The sequence below is a fragment of the Leiobunum rupestre genome, chromosome 4 (genome assembly GCF_980474605.1).
Source record: "Leiobunum rupestre chromosome 4, qqLeiRupe1.1.hap1, whole genome shotgun sequence".
NCBI lineage: Eukaryota > Metazoa > Arthropoda > Arachnida > Opiliones > Sclerosomatidae > Leiobunum > Leiobunum rupestre.
Window position 1 is genome coordinate 51325310 of NC_143387.1, and position 19034 is coordinate 51344343.

The following is a 19034-nucleotide window of genomic DNA, read 5'->3' on the forward strand; positions in this document are numbered from 1 at the left end:
TTGTAAAATCATTTTGAAAAACCCTTTTCAAAATGCATTTTGTATTTTATTTTGAGTTGCAAAAACCATTTTCAAATTTTGTATTTTTATTTTGAGTTGCAAAAACCATTTTTAAAACGCATTTTGTATTTTTATTTTGAACTGCAAAAACCATTTTCAAAATGCATTTTGTTTCTTTGAACTGCAAAAACCATTTTACATTTTAAATTTTGTTTCTTTGAACTGCAAAAACCATTTTACATTTTACATTTTGTTTCTTTGAACTGCAAAAACCATTTTACATTTTACATTTTGTTTCTTTGAACTGCAAAAACCATTTTACATTTTACATTTTGTTTCTTTGAACTGCAAAAACCATTTTACATTTTACATTTTGTTTCTTTGAACTGCAAAAACCATTTTACATTTTACATTTTGTTTCTTTGAACTGCAAAAACCATTTTACATTTTACATTTTGGTTCTTTGAACTGCAAAAACCATTTTACATTTTACATTTTGTTACTTTGAACTGCAAAAACCATTTTACATTTTGTTTCTTTGAACTGCAAAAACCATTTTACATTTTGTTTCTTTGAACTGCAAAAACCATTTTACATTTTACATTTTGTATTTCAAATGCATTTTGTATTTTGCATTTTGAGTTATGGAGAAAGTATTTTGCATTTTGAAAAAAAACGCTTTTTGAACAACCCTTCTATTCCGACAAGCTGACCCACTTACGAAACGTATTCATATATACTTATGGTTATACGTTCTCCGTTACACTCAATATAACTTGTAAAAAGCCAGAAGAACGCTTACAAAAATATAGCTATAAAAATTGTATATGTCGAAATACATAATAACGTTTTCATGTCGACGGTGACGATCCCAACAGGTTCTTCGCGCGATGAAATCCGAATCCGGCGCGTCACGTCGTTCTGTATGAAAGCTCCCTCGTGACCAGCTCTTTCGTCGCTACCCCCCTGACACGGTCGTACATGTACCGGATCCCGCGCCGTCGGAGAGAGACCGGAGAGCGGTAGAGGGCAAACGCGGCGTCGGCTCGCTAACGTCGGTACCTGTCGAGCGAGTGGCTCCGTTTGAAGTTTCGGCGCGCAGCTACAGGTGTACTCGAATTACTCGGCGCGCGCGCTCGAGTGACGTTCCGCGTGTGGCTCCTCTTCGATCTAATAAAAGCCCCCTCCCCCTTCCATATTCCGATCATTTGCTCGATTTTACGATTAGTGCACGGGCTCACTTCTCCGGCTCCGGCTCTGAGCGGGGTTTTCTCAAAATCTAATCTCGCTAAAAGCCGACGGATTGCGCTTCTGGTTCGTTTCAAGCCGGGTAAGTTTTCCGAACTTTTAACAAGTTCTTGTTTTTTAATACCTTTTAACCGAGCGCGAATAAGCTCAGTTTCTTACCTTCGACGAGGTCAAGGTTAAGTTTCCCGGAACGATTTCGATTGAAAAAGGGTTTCCCACCTTCATTTTGCCGATCGAATTTCTGGCACGATTATTAATTTATATATTTGCAGGGCTCCCAGAGTTCCTATAATTCCTATAAATTCCTATAATTTCAATATCCTCCTATAATTTCCTATTTTCTCAAAATTGTTCCTATAAATTCCTATTTTTTCGAAATTTTCTAGTTTTTCTATAGCTATATCCAGAAATTCCTATAATTTTAAAAATAATGTATTAGAAAACAGCCTTAACGTTTGGGAAAAATTTGCCTTCTTAATAGAGCTTAGCCCGAAAACATCAACGGTTGGTCTCCCAGAGTTCCTATAAATTCCCATAATTTCAATATACTCCTATAATTGCCTACTTTTTCAAAATTGTTCTTATAAATTCCTATTTTTAGCTAAAATGTTAATAAAAATTCCTAATTTTAGTTAAAATGTTCCTATAAATTCCTATTTTTTGGCTAAAAATGCTCCTATAAATTCCTATTTTTTCTATGAAATTTCCTATAATTCCTATAATATTTAAAAAAAAAATCGCTGGGAGCCCTGTATTTGTAAAAAAAAAAAAGTGAGATAGAAGCTCGTACACAGGGCCATGACATTTCGGGCCTCGGGCCAAATTATGTCATCGCGGGCCCATAAAAATGACGCGGATTTTGCCCGTACAAAAAAGAAGTGTACGCAAAACACGCGCAACGCGTAGTAACCTTGAACCATTGTGTATTTTTTTTTGCCTGGGCTTAATCACTCTCGGGGTACGTTCAACAACCTTCATATTCATATTCGCACCAAAAAAAACCGTAACAGTTGTTGAACTATAGAGTAGCTTGGGCTACGGCCACCATTTTGTGCGGGTGTTTTTTTTCTATGCGAAATAGCATGGATGACGTCTTGTCATATGAGACTGAAATCACTGAATTGTCGCTTTTTCCGGTTGCAGGGTGACCACAAAATTTTCAGATTCAAATTCCCTGACTATTCCCTGTTTTCTCTGACCCTTTTTTTATAATTTGTATTATATGCTTTACTTTTATCAGAAGTTAATAAGTTTAAATGGACTTTTATTTCAGTAAAAGGTTATTTTAATGTTCAAAAAATTAGCGAAACTTTCAAGGAAATAAATGATAATCATAGAATTTATCATAGATTTACAGTAAATTTACCTTCAAAAAGTGGCATGATAAAATTGAATTCTCTGACTTTTTACCAATTCTTAAAATGTCCTAACCTTTCCCTGACTTTTTAGGCCCCTTTTTAAATTCCCTGACTTTTGCAAGATTTCCCTGTTTTCCCTGACGCGTGCCAACCCAGGTATGTAACGTACCGATGGGTATCGGAGGAGATCCGATTAACCCGATCGACGAGCATGTTTTTCAGATACGTTTAATAAACGTATACGCTTCTTGGACCTAATTTTTATTGATTGATTATAAACGATTTTTGAACGTTTTGGCTTCGAACAACCATTTACATCGATCGGTAACGCAATCGGAATTATCGAATTGTTTTACGATTTTGTTTGTTGATCCCAGTCTCTATTAGAGAGGTTAAGTCACCCCTCCGAAACCTGCACGAGGAACTTTTAGGAGTGAAGTTTGTACAGAATACAGCTACGTCTATAGTCCGAAAAGTGTTCCCTTTCGCGTTTCAGAGTGGTGGCTTAACTCGTCTAATTTGTTTCCCTGTACAGACCACTTTTAGAAAGTCCATCAGTTGAATCGATCTAAATTGTTACTTTTGATAATCAACCGGTACCGCCAAAACAAATCTCTTTACAAGCGAGTGGGCTTCGGTTTTGAGAATTCGGGTTTTGTAACAGTAATTGCGCGTTTATAAATATGGGAGATGTAGACTGTTTACGGTAGTCATCATTTGGTGAGTCAACCTTCAGGCTGTTCTATACATCTGCTCCAATGTATTATGATAGAAAATACGGTACTCGACAACCAAATACTTTCGACGAAAATATTTCGGATTCCAGAATATCATTTCTTCTTAGTACTTTGTAAAAGGTACGATTTCATTACCTCCACCGTTCTTATGATTTTAGGTGTTTTGGGTGGTTCATTTTTATTGTAATAGAAATTCATTTATTTTGTAATTTTTAAAATGTTAATATTATATCAAAAGTCAAAATTTAGGCCAGAGATTCCAACAGTAGACCGGTTTGGGGCTCATCAGTACTGCGTAGGAACTCTGGCTATCCTCGGAAATCTGCCGATATCAGTAAAACTAATAAACATTAGGACACTCTGAATGTTTATTATGTTAATATTATTTTATATATATTATGTTAAAGAGGTTACTATATTGGTTTTTAAGAATATGATCATAATTAAGTGTTTAAATGATAATGTAACTAACAAATATATGGTCACAAAAATAGGTTTTTTGCTTCGGAATATCGAAATTTTTATTTTAAAACAAACACTTTATTTTATTACCTATTTTAAATTTTTAGTTATTCCGTAATTAACTAAAGTGTTGAATAGTTTTAAGTATACATTCGGTGAACGATAAGTAGATATAATTTGGGGCCTTCAGTTTTATCAAGACGTTTGACGTATATACTAATGATACAGGCTAAATTCGTATCTTTCGAAGATAAAATGGGGTGTGATAATCTCGTATTTTAGTTTGTTCTCGTTTTATTGCCCTTGCACCTCATGTTTTTGGCGTTTTCGAAATGGCCCGCTAGAAGTAAATTTTGTGGCGCATAGCTAGATACCATTTTGAAAATATAGAAAAATTATAAATTAAATAATAACGAAAAATGAGATATCGGTATTTGATTGTATACAAAAGTGTTTTTAAAATTTCGTAGAAAAATTAATAGGGTATCGCACACGTATTAAAAAATTGGGAAAATACCTTTTTTGACGAATTTCCTCAGCACTATTGTTTCCTCCGAAACATTTTGAAAAATCCACGCGTGTCCTTCTATTGTTGAAAATTTAACGTTTAAACTTAGGGAGTAACATTTAATATAATCGAGTTTAGGCACTAGAAATAATTTAATTAAAAGTTCAATTTATTGGTAAGATACGTGTTTCAAGCGAAAAACATTAGCTGTATATATGGAAATGGTTACTACTGATCTCGGTGAATAGAGTCAATAACTTTAGAGTATTTCCACCATCACTAGAGATTAAACTAACAAGGAGACTACCCGAGGTGTAACACACCGATTTTGTTCAAACTCGGGGGTTAAGTAGGCCTTAATGAATCAAGAAAATTCCCAAAATGAAAAGTTTCAATGGAAACCGAAAATGTTTTTGACAACACAAAATGGAAAATTCCTTACCGAAAATAACATGGGATTTTGAAAATTTATAAGGAAAAATTTCCAAAAAAATTAAAAATTTTGATATGCAAAAACTAGAAAAAAATTGATCAATTCGTCAATTTTGATAAACATTTTTTAGTTTTTGCATTTTAGAAATTTTCAAAATCCCATGTTTTTGGGTAAGGAATTTTCCATTTTGTGTTGTCAAAACATTTTCGGTTGCTATGGCAAAACTAAGGCCCATTGAACTTTTTCCTTTTGGGAATTTTCTTGATTCATTAAGGCCTACTTAACCCCCGAGTTTGAACAAAATCGGTGTGTTACACCTCGGGTAGTCTCCTTGTAAGAGTGGGTGTGTTACTTAAAAGGTGTAGCCGAAATTTTGCTAGGAGTAAACTAATACTCGAACAAATAAATGAAATAATGAAAAATGTTATTAACGGGTGAAGTCTATATGGTTTAGACTTCCCTTCACCCCATATACCTTAATACAATGTATGGAGATGCTATTATTCTATAAACTAATATTTCCAAAAATGCTATTAACAAATTAAGGACAACATCTCGTTAATTCTCTTGAAAAAGAATATTTTGTTATGCCTAGAAATATAGGCAATAGCAAAGGTAGTAAGTATAATTATAATGAGAAAAAATACTACTAAAGTAATACAATGTCAAAACAGAGTGTAATTTTGCCAAGTCGCTAAATTACACGTGTATTGATCCACATTTCGTTGCTGTCACTATAAATTTTGTAGAACGCGGTACCGGTATCAGCGGCTGTTGAATTAGACGACAGATGTCATTTATTCCGATTTAACCGGTACTTCCCCTACCCTCAGAATCATCTTCCTAATTTAATCGGAAGTTTGCGCAATTTGAAAGGGCAAAGAAGTGTTATCATTAAGGGACGATGCTGTCCATGGCAAGTCGCCGTTCCTTTGACGCATCCATAGATTCTCAATATGCGTCACTTTGTTTTTCATTTGGGAAAATAATAGGAATACACTTCCCACGTCTGAAGCTTGTTTTCCACTGGCGCGCGCAACGACGCGTTTCTCAGCTTTGAAACGTTCCAACGTTTTTACGCGCGTAAAGAAAATAAAATTATGACGCCCGCTAGTGGAAAACAAGCTTAACGCGAAACGAAGGTTACTGCTCTATCGAACGGCTATAAAAAGAATTACATTGTGCATCGCTTTCACGATTACAAAAGCAATTCAGTTCATAATCTGAGATGGTATATACTTTTAGCGGCCTCAAAAGTAATTCAGTACATAATCTCAGGTTTTATATTTCATCATAGCCTCAAAGTTATTTCAGCTTATAATCTGAAACGGTATATCGTTTTAGCAGTCTCAAAGGTAATTCAGTTATTAATCTGAGACGGTATATCGTTTTAGCAGTCTCAAAGGTAATTCAGTTTCTAATCTCAGACGGTATATCGTTTTAGCAGTCTCAAAGGTAATTCAGTTCCTAATCTGAGACGGTATATCGTTTTAGCAGTCTCAAAGGTAATTCAGTTCCTAATCTGAGACGGTATATCGTTTTAGCAGTCTCAAAGGTAATTCAGTTCCTAATCTGAGACGGTATATCGTTTTAGCATTCTCAAAGGTAATTCAGTTATTAATCTGAGACGGTATATCGTTTTAGCAGTCTCAAAGGTAATTCAGTTTCTAATCTCAGACGGTATATCGTTTTAGCATTCTCAAAGGTAATTCAGTTCCTAATCTGAGACGGTATATCGTTTTAGCAGTCTCAAAGGTAATTCAGTTCCTAATCTGAGACGGTATATCGTTTTAGCAGTCTCAAAGGTAATTCAGTTCCTAATCTGAGACGGTATATCGTTTTAGCAGTCTCAAAGGTAATTCAGTTCCTAATCTGAGACGGTAGATCGTTTTAGCAGTCTTAGAAGTAATTCTGTTCATAATCTGAGATTGTATATATCCTTTTAGCAGCCTCAAAAATAATTTAGTTCATAATCTGAGATTGTATAAAGTAATTCAGTACATAATCTGAGATTGCAAGGTGGGGTGGCGGAGTGGTTAGCACTTTCACCAAGAGGAGCCGGGTTGGATCCCATGTGGAAGCACTGGGTGAAAACTCGGAAACACTTCTTCCGCGTTGAGTTTGCAAGTTATCTCCCCGCTGGTTAAAGGGGCTTCCCTCGAGTACTTCGTTTTCCCCTTCCAACAAATCTTGTTGAGGTTAACGGTAATAATGAGTGTAGGGAGCTGTTGGCTCGCGTGGCATAAAGGGCTTTCCCCCTCCCTCCTCCGCAATTTATCCCGGTCACCCAAATTAAATTGCAATAAAAGTCGCTAGGGGACTTGGGCCTAGGGTGGGGCCTTCAGTATTACTATCATTTTAGCAGTCTCATAAATATTTCAGTTCGCATTCTAGGACTGTATATCATTTTAGCAGCTTGAAAAGTAATTCAGTTTGTAATCTGACACTGTATTTCAGGTGCCTTTTTTTGAAATTATCAAATATCAAAAGGTGGTTTGGGGTTTTTACTTATTTATTTATTTTAGTATATTTATTTAGTTTACCGGTAACTTTAACCTTGGGCAGTAGCGGAAGCAAATTCCTAATATGGTCGCCATTTTGAGATCAATTGTTTTTCTATGGGATGTATGTGTTGAATGGTCTCGCGCTGTAAAAACCTCTCGATACTCAAATGTTAATAATTATACTTATCTTTTTCAAAAGTATTCTATGTGAAGCGAAACACCTGTTCAAAGTGCGATCAAAGAAAATATAGAAGAGGATTTGAAACTACATATATCTCGGCTTTTTAAAAGCGTAATGACTTCTATTTCAATAGACACAGGCTTACGTGAAAATATTATCGGAAGTGAGTAGCCCTAACATCCTCGAGATGGAATTACCTCTACTTACTTTAGACCAATATTTGAAAGCGCTTTCCCATCGACTAAAAGCATTTATTCTAATATTTGATTTAGTTCTTTATATACATCGTTAGTTCGTATACCCCATTTATACCCACAATCCCTAAGCGATTTGTGTGTATACTAAGATCACGTACTGTGTAGCCGCCGCCGAAACTTACATAACTCTTGAACAATTAGGCCTAGAAAGTTCAATGATATGTCAATCGACATTAAATATCAGATACTCAATAGCTCAAAATTAATTTCGAGTTGGATACTTTCGGCGTGCTTTTCAGGGCACCGCGCGTTTTTAATTTTATATTCAATGTGACACTATTGCTATGGACGGAATTCCGTTAAGTATTTGTTTGTCGTGGAAAGCGACGACACGGTAGATGGAGCTACAAGCTACACGCCAAGCTTTGGTGGGAAGTTTGAAATAACGCTTCGCGAATCGTTATATAGTCTTTGTTGGAGATCTGGTGGGAAGTTTGAAATTAATAAAAATAATTAAAAGAAAAAGAATTAAAAATTTAATATGATTAGTTTGGCGGGAAGTTTGAATTAGACAATTTCTTTGGATATGCTAGAATAGGATTATAATTGGCGGAATGTTTGAATTAGACAATTTCTTTCGATATGCTAGAATAGGATTATAATTGGCGGGATGTTTGAATTATATAATTTCTTTCGATATGTTATAATAAGAATATTTTTCGACGTTGTAAATTAATTATATTGGATTATTATTGCACGTCGTAAGACATCGAAGGTAGCTTAACTATTTAACCTTTGATACTTTGCGTCGATTTGAAACTAATATACCGACTGGGCCGACTTGTTATAAAGCGTGGTCATGGGTTAAAATCACTCTTTGGTTATTAATGCTTAGTGAGTTAGTTATGTTAAATGACAGGGTGATTGAAATGTTTTTAATATACAGGGTGGTTGAGAAAACCGTAACTTTTTTATTATAGTACGTTTATTAAGCTAATGTACAAGGTGGTTGAAAATTTGTTCAAATTTAAATTTAATATTCAAAATATATTTAATACATCGGAGGGTTTGTGTGTACTCAAATGTCCGTGACATACTAGCACAATAACCCTTCCAAGAGTGCGCACTTTTCTCTCGTGATAAGCCAGCCACCTTATGTTGTTCACTTTCCTTTTCACACGAAAAACAAATAGTAGTTTTACCAAGAATGTATTTATTTATTTTTAGGAAGAATGATTATGTTGCGACAATCGCCGGGCACGTTGAACGCCTTTCCCCCGTCTCGCGCGGGGGGGAAAGACAAAACGTCACCGGCGTTTGATTTCCATCGCGTTAGGTGACGTAAATTTTAAGCAGCCAATGAAATACCGGGACTATTCGTTTTATTTTAAGCGGAGGAGCGTACTGGGGGGACCAACGGGTGGTTTGAGAGAAAGGCTAAAAACCGTCTCGACATAGACATTCTCCCTAGGTATAAATAAATACATTCTTGGTTTTACCCTGTACTACATTTTTACATAAAGAAATGAACCCTACCCTAATATCGACTAAAGGCTAGACCCTCCTATGCGCGAGCAGTTATTAAAATGCTATATATAGACTTAAAAGACTATTAAGCCCGTGTAACCAGTGGCGCACCCAGGGGGGAGGGGTTTTAACCCCCCCCCCCCGAAATTAAGTTAAAAAAAGATGGAACATTTCTCTCTAGCCCCCCCCCCCTCCGAAAAATATTCTGGGTACTCCACTGCGTGTAACGTTTGAAGTTGAAGTTAAGAAAACCTACGTAAAACCTCTCGATATGCCCTTGACCATGAGACATTATTTAACTTCTACATTGTTAATGGACGTAAGCCAATATTTTAATTAACTATCGCGGCAATATTTCTCATTTATATTCACGACATCATCTCGGAGTGAGAATACGAAATGACATTAGACGAATAAACGATGTGTTGTTCATTTACCCCAAATGAAGAAATTCGCCTTTTTATTCTGGTGGACTCATAAGACAGGTTGAGGCATGATGGAGATTTTTCCTTTACCCGTTTCTCTCGAGTTTTTTAGATGGTTTCTTCGCTATGTAAAAATAAGAAGACCCGCTCGAGATTACATTGCTTCAGGGGTAAAATTATTTTTCCATGAAATTGAACATTTTGCGGTTCGGTCGCGGACTAACGGGTTTTAGAGGGTATACTCTAACTCAAAGCGAGATTTATTTCATACAGTTCCTTAATGATAAAAAAGTCGCTAATTACATTTGTGACTTAACCATTTTTTTACTTAGCTACTTTTACGAATTACTGCGTGCATTTTTTGCTTTCATAAATTTATGCGGATTTCTGTAGATTATTTTTCGTCATGTAATTAGCTTAAAATGTAAATGATCTACTCTTTTTAAACCTTCAATCTAAAGTTCCAAATTAATTAAAATAAGAAACCGTTTGGAACAAAAAAGGTATTGTTTTGCATTGATTTAAGCGTTGACGTGCGTAAATATCGTAAATTTCGCAATTTTGTTTATATTTATTCTGGAGAAAATAGCGTGATTTATGGGTTAATGCACTACGTGCGTCAATAGCTCGCTCCAGTCTTTTCGTGCTGGTATATTTCCCCAAAGCCAAATTTAAAAACAGCTTATTCAGATATATTATTCAAAATGTACAGTTTTAATGTTCGCATTTGAATTTTTTCCCGAATAATAATTATTTCCGTTCCATATTTACTCAGCTTAAAATCTTCCCATTTTATTCATACATAAATTAATTGTGTCGAATAAACAACCAAATAAACTTGAGCCTTATTATAAACCTCTCTGATTTGGTTCTACTAAAATAGTATTGGTATTTAAAAGTATACAATCTAGCTAACAACTTGCGCTACGATGTTTGAAGTGCGTGATAAAATTTTAATTTAAAAACTAAAATAAGAGTTTTAAATAATATTTTTTCGCGCATTTGAAACATCGTTGTTCATTATTTTCTATCATTATAGTGTTGGTAATTTTGTTTTCGTTATTTAATGATATATATAATATATAAAACCAGAAGTAAGGTTTTCGGCTGCGGAGAGGCGGTTCCCTTTGGTACTAATTAAGTATTCATTTTAATAACGTAGCTAAATTACGGTCACATTTTCCCTGTTCAATTTTTCTATTTACACTTTCAAAATGATGTTAATGATGATTTTTTATTTTTACGTGATTTATATTCCAAGTTTCATATTTTAATTTTATCTCATACGAAAGGAAATAATCAAGTTACTAACTTTTGTAACTGATGTAGCTAAAAAGTTTATGTATTCAACAAAATGTCTCAGAAATGTAGATAATTTTGACGCTAATTTTTGCTGAAACGTAGATCATTTTGACTATAATTTTGGTCAAATGTAGATAATTTTGACTAAAAATTTGGTGAAATATAGATCATTTTGACTTTTATTTTGTTGAAATGTAGATAACCTTGACGGTAAATTTTGGTAAAATGTAAATAATCTTGACGGTGAATTTTGGTGAAATGTAGATAACCTTGACGGTGAGCTTTGGTGAAATTTAAATAATTTTGACAGTGAATTTTGGTGAAATGTAGATAATCTTGACGGTAAGTTTTGGTGAAATGTAGATAACCTTGACGGTGAGCTTTGGTGAAATTTAAATAATTTTGACGGTGAATTTTGGTGAAATGTAGATAATTTTCACGGCGATTTTTTCTGAAATTTCTAACTAATAATGATTTTGATAATAACAACAATTTAGAGACTGATACTGCGTGTTAAACAAACTTTTTTTATTAAAATTAAGAATATATACTTATAAATGAAAAAAAATGCTTCTAGGACTGACGTAACTCAGGTGCTTTATTCATTTGACAGCGTTTCGAACTGGAATAATCAACTGTTTATCTCCAGTTTTCAATTAAGTTTTTGATGCTGTAAAATATCTTATCTATTGATGGGTTCGGCCACAGTCAAGCCTCTTCAAAATGTGATAATTGTAAACTCTTCACCCGTTTCCGATGCGAGATAAGATCTTTAAATATATCTGAATTGGGAAATGGTTTTGTATTTGGAAAATTTTCAATATAATCTTGCAAATTCAAAGATTCCCCAAATATAGAAAACAAAACGTTATATATAGATAGATATAGATATATATATATATATATATATATATATATATGTATATGCTCTGATGCGCAATTAAAAGTTTATTGATTAAAACTCGTTAATCTTTAAGTACTATTAGATCATTATTTTTAGAATGTAAATTAAAATTCAAAGACTTTTGTTGATATTGGAAATAAGATAATTAAGTGATCGAAAAAAGGTACGATAAAGTGAAATCTTTCTGAATATAGCTTTCCAGAATACTTTGAAAATCGCTTCACTATCCCACATGAATGCCCCTCATTGTCAAATAACACATTGTGTCGAGGTGATCGATGAATATTATACGGATAAACATATCTATTATGTAAATTTCATCGATGACGTATTAGGGCTCAAATCAACCTGTTTAATCGAGGGAAGGGGGGAGGCACCAACTTTTGAAATATCTTTTTATTCATTTTGTGATTATCATAACGCGCTCTTCGCGGGGGTTCATTCCCGGCGGCCCCAGAAGATGTTCCGACGGAAACGCGAGTAGTAAAATGATCGATTCCCAGCGGCATTTCGTAATAGAGTTTAAGCCTCGGCCAAAGTTTTTCCTTCTCAAATGCCGAAATGGAAGGCTGGCACGCGACTTTGTTTTTCCTATATTTTATGGCCATACGTTACCATTCGCTTTCCCGTTCAAGGCAGAACTTCTATTTTCGATATTGTTATAAAACTGGGTCGAACTTGCATTATTAAGGATTTCGCTCAGTCTTACTTAGATATTTGACTAGGTATGCCGATACATTCCATTAAATCAGCTAGGCTAATACCCAAGGCACCACCTTAGGCCCAAGTCATCGAGCGCCTTTTAAAGCCATTGATTCAGGTGGCCGGGTTACAATGCGTAGGAGGGTGGTGGCAAGCCCCGCATTCCAGGTGAGCCAACAGCTCCCTACACTCACTATTACCGTTAACCTCAACAAATTTTTATGGAAGGGGAAACCGAAGAACTCGGGGGAAACCCCTTAAACCAGTGGGGAGAGAACTTGCAAACTCAACGCGGAAGGAGTTGTTCCGAGTTTTCAACCAGTGCCACAAGTAAATTTTTTATTAATAAGTAGCAATGCGAAACCGAACAATACTATAAACCAATTTTGCGTAAATTACTCGCTACAATATAACTGTTGATTTTATAAAATAAAAAGCGCTCTTGCCCAACTTGTTAAAATGTTGCTCTTACGTCACAAGACCCAGCCTTATTAGTATATTCTTCACACGAGCGATTTGCACTCGTGCTAGAAAAACCTATTTCCTTCTGGCGACTGCAGCGCGCGCTCGTAGGCTTGTATAAAGTAAAAGACTGTGACGTAAGAGTAACATTTAAACAAGAAAGCCTCGTTACTTTATAAAAAGAACTATTCACGTTTTATTTTGGAACCACGCAACATATTTTTTTGTAACAGCCTTTATAGGGACTTGGCAGCGTGACGTCACGCCGTACCTTTGGCTATGGCCGCCATACTGTTACGCTTTTTCCTCCAATTCGAAAAAGCATGGGTGACGTATATCTACGTCATTCTGTCCAGTCTCTATGAATTCTCTTTTTTTCTTAACATCGTTGGCTTGGTTTAACAAAGTCGTAACTTGAAAAATTTACTTTTGAGAAATTCAACTTTAAAGTTTTAGAACCTTGTACTAAATCAGGTATTTTAGAGAAGTATAAAATAGAAACTATTTTAGAGTATAATATATATGAAAAACAACTTGCAATGAGTTAAAAAACAAAAATCTAATGTTAAAATAGAAAATATCAAGTTTAATTACTACATTTTTCAACCCAGTTGTTTAGATCAATAATATCGTAACTTGAAGTTACTACTTTTTTAACCTCAGTTGCTAAGATCAATAATATCGTAACTTGAAGTTACTACTCTTTTTAACCTCAGTTGTTTAGATAAATAATACCGTAACTTGAAGCTACTACTTATTTTAACCTCAGTTGCTTAGATCAATAATGTCGTAACATGAAGCTACTACTTTTTTAACCTCAGTTGTTTAGATCAATAATATCGTAACTTGAAGCTACTACTTTTTTAACCTCAGTTGTTTAGATCAATAATATCGTAACTTGAAGTTACTAAATTAATTTTAAACCAAGTTGCTTAGATCAATAATATCGTAACTTGAAGTTAATAAATTAATTTTAAACATTTTTCTGGATTAATAATATCGTAACCAAGATAAGACATTTTTTAAATTGTAATATCTCCATAACTATAAATTATAGTAAATGTCCTCAGTAGAGTTACGACTAAGTTAGAGTTGCGACTTTATTAAACCAAGCCAGCGACATGTAGTGGGCTCAGTTAACTTGGACCCCCCAAACGCTGTGTTCAAAAACTAACAAGTTGATTGAAAGGCACCCATTATGCACCATTTTGCACCATCAGTAACCCATTACGCACCCATGGTACATCAAATAATAATTGGGGGGGGGGGCAAAGTTAACCCCCCAATTAATATTTGATGTAATGCTATAGGGCTAAGGGTGCATAATGATTCGACTGTGGTGCATAATGGTGCGTTTGATTGGTTAACAAGTTTTAGGGAAAAGTGGAAGTGGGGGGGCTCGGATAAAGTTGCCCCCCCCCTTTGAAATTGCAATTTCTTACTGCCTTTCAATCAACTTGTTAGTTTTTGAACACAGCGTTTGGTGGGGCCAAGTTAACTGAGCCCATGTGGTGGTTTATTCAGACGAAAAATGAATGTTTTTCTTTCGGTCGAACGTCTGTGCTAGCATTTGATATTTATCTTTTCCGTGTCCACGATCTTCTTAGTCGCTTTTATAACGTGGCTTTTAATGGAATTGAGATGTTGATGTAAACTCTTCTGTATCGGGCAGTCGCCATGGAAACAGCTTATAATGTTCAAAATAAGGGTAAAACGTGATAAAGGTCGTGTTATTTTAGGACACACATTTTTTCCTCCGATATATTGATGATTCGAGAGAAAAAAAGTAGTTTTAATCGAGAACTCGATAAAAAACATTTTTTCGTGTTAGTCGCTTTGGTAAAAGTATCCATTATCTATTTCCTATAAGTTATTTATTGGGGCATTCGCCGTCGTTATTTTTCACCGATTGACTATCCAAATTTCCATGAACTACTTTCTTACGCTATAAAAGTTTTATTTGTCTAATCTATTTGGGCGACGTGCACCCGAGGAAACGAGCCCAGACACGATCCGCGTAAATCAATACGTAGATAAAATGCTCCAGTCATCTTTGCTTTGTTAATGTTAAATAAGTATTTTATTTTCCGACCGAAACGATATTATATTTAGATACAATATTTAAGTTTTGCTATTTAAGAATTTTAAATGTGGGTTGTGTAATATTTAAACTCTTTTAAATAAAATATTTATTATATACGCGTATTTTTTTAAATTTTCCCAGTTCATGATTAAACTTTCTCTAATGTTTCCATAGAAGGTATTAATATAGTTTTAATAAACACTAAAATACTCGTAACAAAATTGGTCCCAGATCAGAGTTATATTTAACATTGAACTGTTCTTGGTTTTACAAAACCATCGATAAAAATAACAAAAACCTAAGAGAAGTTAATGAAGGTTTATATTCCAACCACGCTGAAGATGGCGCCACACAACGCTAGGGTACTTTCCCGCTTCTTATTAATAACGGCGTAAGGTGCATTGCAACGTGTTAACTGGCGCCATCTTCCGCGTGGTCGGTGTAAAAATTTTCTCATTATCCGTAGATAATTTCGTATTCTTTTAGTTCACATAATAAGCGCAACGTATACAGGGTTGTCATATTTTACAATTTAAGAGTCGCCATTTTGAAGGTTATAAGATCGCCATTATGGCAATTTTATTTCCCCCTGTTTTTGTTTTGTAGATATTAACGCTAGTTTATTTATATATATATAAAGTTATATTTTATATTTTAAATTTCGATAATCGAATTGATACTATAAGTAAATATGTTCTTTAACTTGCTCCAAGTATATGTAAGTAACATTTATACTCGTTGAAATTCATATGAAAAAACTGGTTTGGCAGTTTCTCGGTAATGTCTTTGACTGCGGCCAATTTAATACTTCATATTCATGAAATTGAAATGAGTATTGATCGCAGCGAGTGTTTCTTCCCGAAGAAAAAACAGTGCCATGAAGCTAATATGCAAGAGCCACGCTCTTTATCCTTGCTTATTCGCAGAGCTGTTTTGCCTTTCAGTTCCTTTAAATTAAACAAAGCTTTTATTGATAAGAAACCTTTCTCAGAAAATGGGACACGTAACGCGGCCCGAGACTTTTCGGGGAAGTAATTTATTCACCAGATCGAACCGAAGAAAGAAAAATATTATAATTGATAATACTATAATATTTCAAAAGTTAAAATTCAAAAATAAGATTATCCGGGGAACTCCGTGAAATAATATTCATACTTTAGAACGCTACCTGAGGTATGTTCCCATTTAACCCAATTTGACCTTCTCCCAAAGTTATCAGTTCTCCCAAAAACATGGTGTCCCATTTGTCCCAATTCCATTTCTCCGAACCGGAGTTCATTTAACCCAAAAATATGTATTCCCATTTTTCCCAACGATCAAGTTTCCCAAAAATATAGATTCCCCTTTCTCCCAATCATTATTTGGAATCGGTAAACAAAGTAAGTTTACCGTTTTGTGAATATGTGAATTGACTTGGCGTTATAGGTTAGGTTAGGTTAGGTTAGGTTAGATTAGGTTAGGATCCAAAACCCCAGAAGAATTCCTCGAAGCGATAAAATGGGGATTCGATGTAAAATGAAATATGTACTTGCATATTAAAATAAAACTTAGATTCATGTTTATACCAAGTGTAATTTTGGGACAAATGGGATTTGGGATAACTATTTTGGGACAAATGGGATTGGGACAACTATTTTGGGACAAATGGGATTGGGACAAATGGGATTGGGACAAATGGGATTGGGACAAATGGGATTGGGACAAATGGGATTGGGAGAAATGGGAATTGGGAGAAATGGGATTGGGAGAAATGGGAATTGGGAGAAATGGGATTGGGAGAAATGGGATTGGGAGAAATTGGAATTGGGAGAACTATTTTGGGCGAAATGCAGGTAAACCCTACCTGACAGCGAAACCTACGTGACCTTTGAAAGAAATTTGAAATAAGTAATAACAGAAGTTAATGAACCGAAGTTATCGAAATAGCGCTCAGAATCGGAGGGCGTTTTCCTTATGAAAATGATGTGAAAGTCGAGTCAAATAAAAGCTAATTTCCATCCCAGTCTTTTGACGCGATAAATTGCACTTGGGAATTGTGGGTATAGCTATTTATATGTATAAAAAATGGTTTCATTAAAACAAAAAAGTTTTTTTTTCGGCCTAGGAGTGCGCAAAATTTCAAATTCGAGGTCAAAATGTTACTTCATAAGGAAAACGCCTCCAACATGGGGAGTATAGCAGTCTGATAACTTCGGTTCATTTACTTTTGGTAATAAATAATAAGTAAATAATAATCAGCTAGGCTAATACCCAAGGCACCGCCGTAGGCCCAAGTCATCTAGCGACTTTTATGGCCTCTGGTGGCCGGGCTACAATGCGTATTACTTTATTTATTTATTTAATTTGAACGTTACTTTAACCTTCGTTTTAGTATATTTCAATGCTTTTCCTATAATTAGATATTATTTTGTATTTCAGGCGGTTTTTTCTAATTTCCCGCGTGCTTAGTTCGCTTTTCGTAATAAAGATGGTGCTCAATGTACTAAATCCCTTTGATAAAATGTAAACTGCTTCTACAATGAACTGCACTGAACGGAATTAAGAATATCGTCGTCTGCTTAAAAGAAGTTCCTTTTATATTAAAACAAATTTAAATTTTATTCGTGCAAATTTTCCTATATGTACCTATATTATCAAAGAAAATGGTATTATATTATCTTAAAAATCGACGGTTGAATTTTCTATATTCCTATAAATTTGTTAGGGTTTTTCAGTGGTCACCCTGTATAGAACAAAAACCTAATTTTTCTCAAAATGTGGTTTTTAGAGTCGCTTCACTTTTACTCTCATGTCATGTCGCGTTCTATAGAATTAATATTATTTCATAGAGTACTCTAATAACACTGAATTTAGAACGTTGAATGGGATAACGCCATTATTCAAACCTAAAGCTGAAAAAGGCTTAACGGTGAACGTCGACGGAAAATCAAATTGTATTTAGTGCCAATGGAAGTTTTTACCCTTGCCTCGGGCTGGTTTGACGCTCAACCAACGGGACAAAATAGCAGCCTCGCTAAATTCGCTACCTGAGGCCAAACGTAAAGCGAAGCTTTAAGGAAAAAAAGTGTTTTGTTTTATAATAATCATAATCATAATCTAATAATGGGAATGTAATGAAGTAAAATACATAGGTATATTTTAATAAAAATTAAAACATTAGTTCGGGGTAAAAACAATTAACCGATTTATAAAATGAAAATTTTGAAGATGAAAGACATTTTGATTGATTTGGGTACATTTGTTCGAATTTCATTCTTCCGAATGGTGGTACAAATGTCCGAATGATCATTTGTCCGAATGTCGGAAAACGTATTTCATTTGCCCGAAAAATTGATCACAACTTTTGTTGGTGATTTAGTCGTTCAATTTATGTTAACTTTACTGGTGAATTTCATTTGTTCGAATAATCGTTTGTCCGTTAATATAAGAAATAGTAACATTAACGTGAACCTAACCTAACCTAACCTAAAACAGCAATAAGAAATACTAATTTAGCGACAGAATTCGGACAAGTGATGCTACCGATTCGGCCGAATGAAACAAACAAGTTGTCCAATTCGAACAATTGAAACATTTGTTATTTATGAAATTCGAACATTTGTTCCACCGTTCGGACGATTGAAATTCTAACAAATGTACCTACCCCTTTTGATTGATGCATTAAGTGTATTAAAAAATTTGTTGTTAAACTTGTTAATTCATATTTGACAGTCTAAAAAAAATTGGTACGTACAATCTGTGTAGTTTATAACGTATATTACGCGTCGCACCATCTTTTTCAATAAAATAATTACCACAAATTAACGCGATATTTCTTTAAAAAATGATCCACGACTGTCTTGTTTCTTGGCCTAACATTGCTGCCAGAATTTTGACAAAAGTTTTGTAAGTCCAGTCACGTTATCACAAACTCTATATTTGATTTTGATGGATACAGCAATTTTTTGGCAAAGAATTGCAGATATTTATTTAAATTTGAAATATTGAATGCTATTTTGTTG

General features: G+C 34.5%; 1 protein-coding gene across 3 annotated transcripts in view; it reads left to right on the forward strand.

Moving 5' to 3' along the window:
* Positions 1–19034, forward strand: part of LOC149948166 (uncharacterized) — a 150482-nt gene that overhangs the window by 31898 nt on the left and 99550 nt on the right. For 2 of the 3 annotated variants that reach the window (XM_090173097.1, XM_090173099.1), the window contains exon 1: positions 1050–1330. The exons of the other annotated variant lie outside the window; for it this stretch is intronic. The gene's annotated coding sequence lies outside the window, so the exon portion shown is untranslated. Of the gene's footprint in view, positions 1–1049; positions 1331–19034 lie in introns of those variants that run through there. 3 annotated transcript variants of the gene reach the window in all.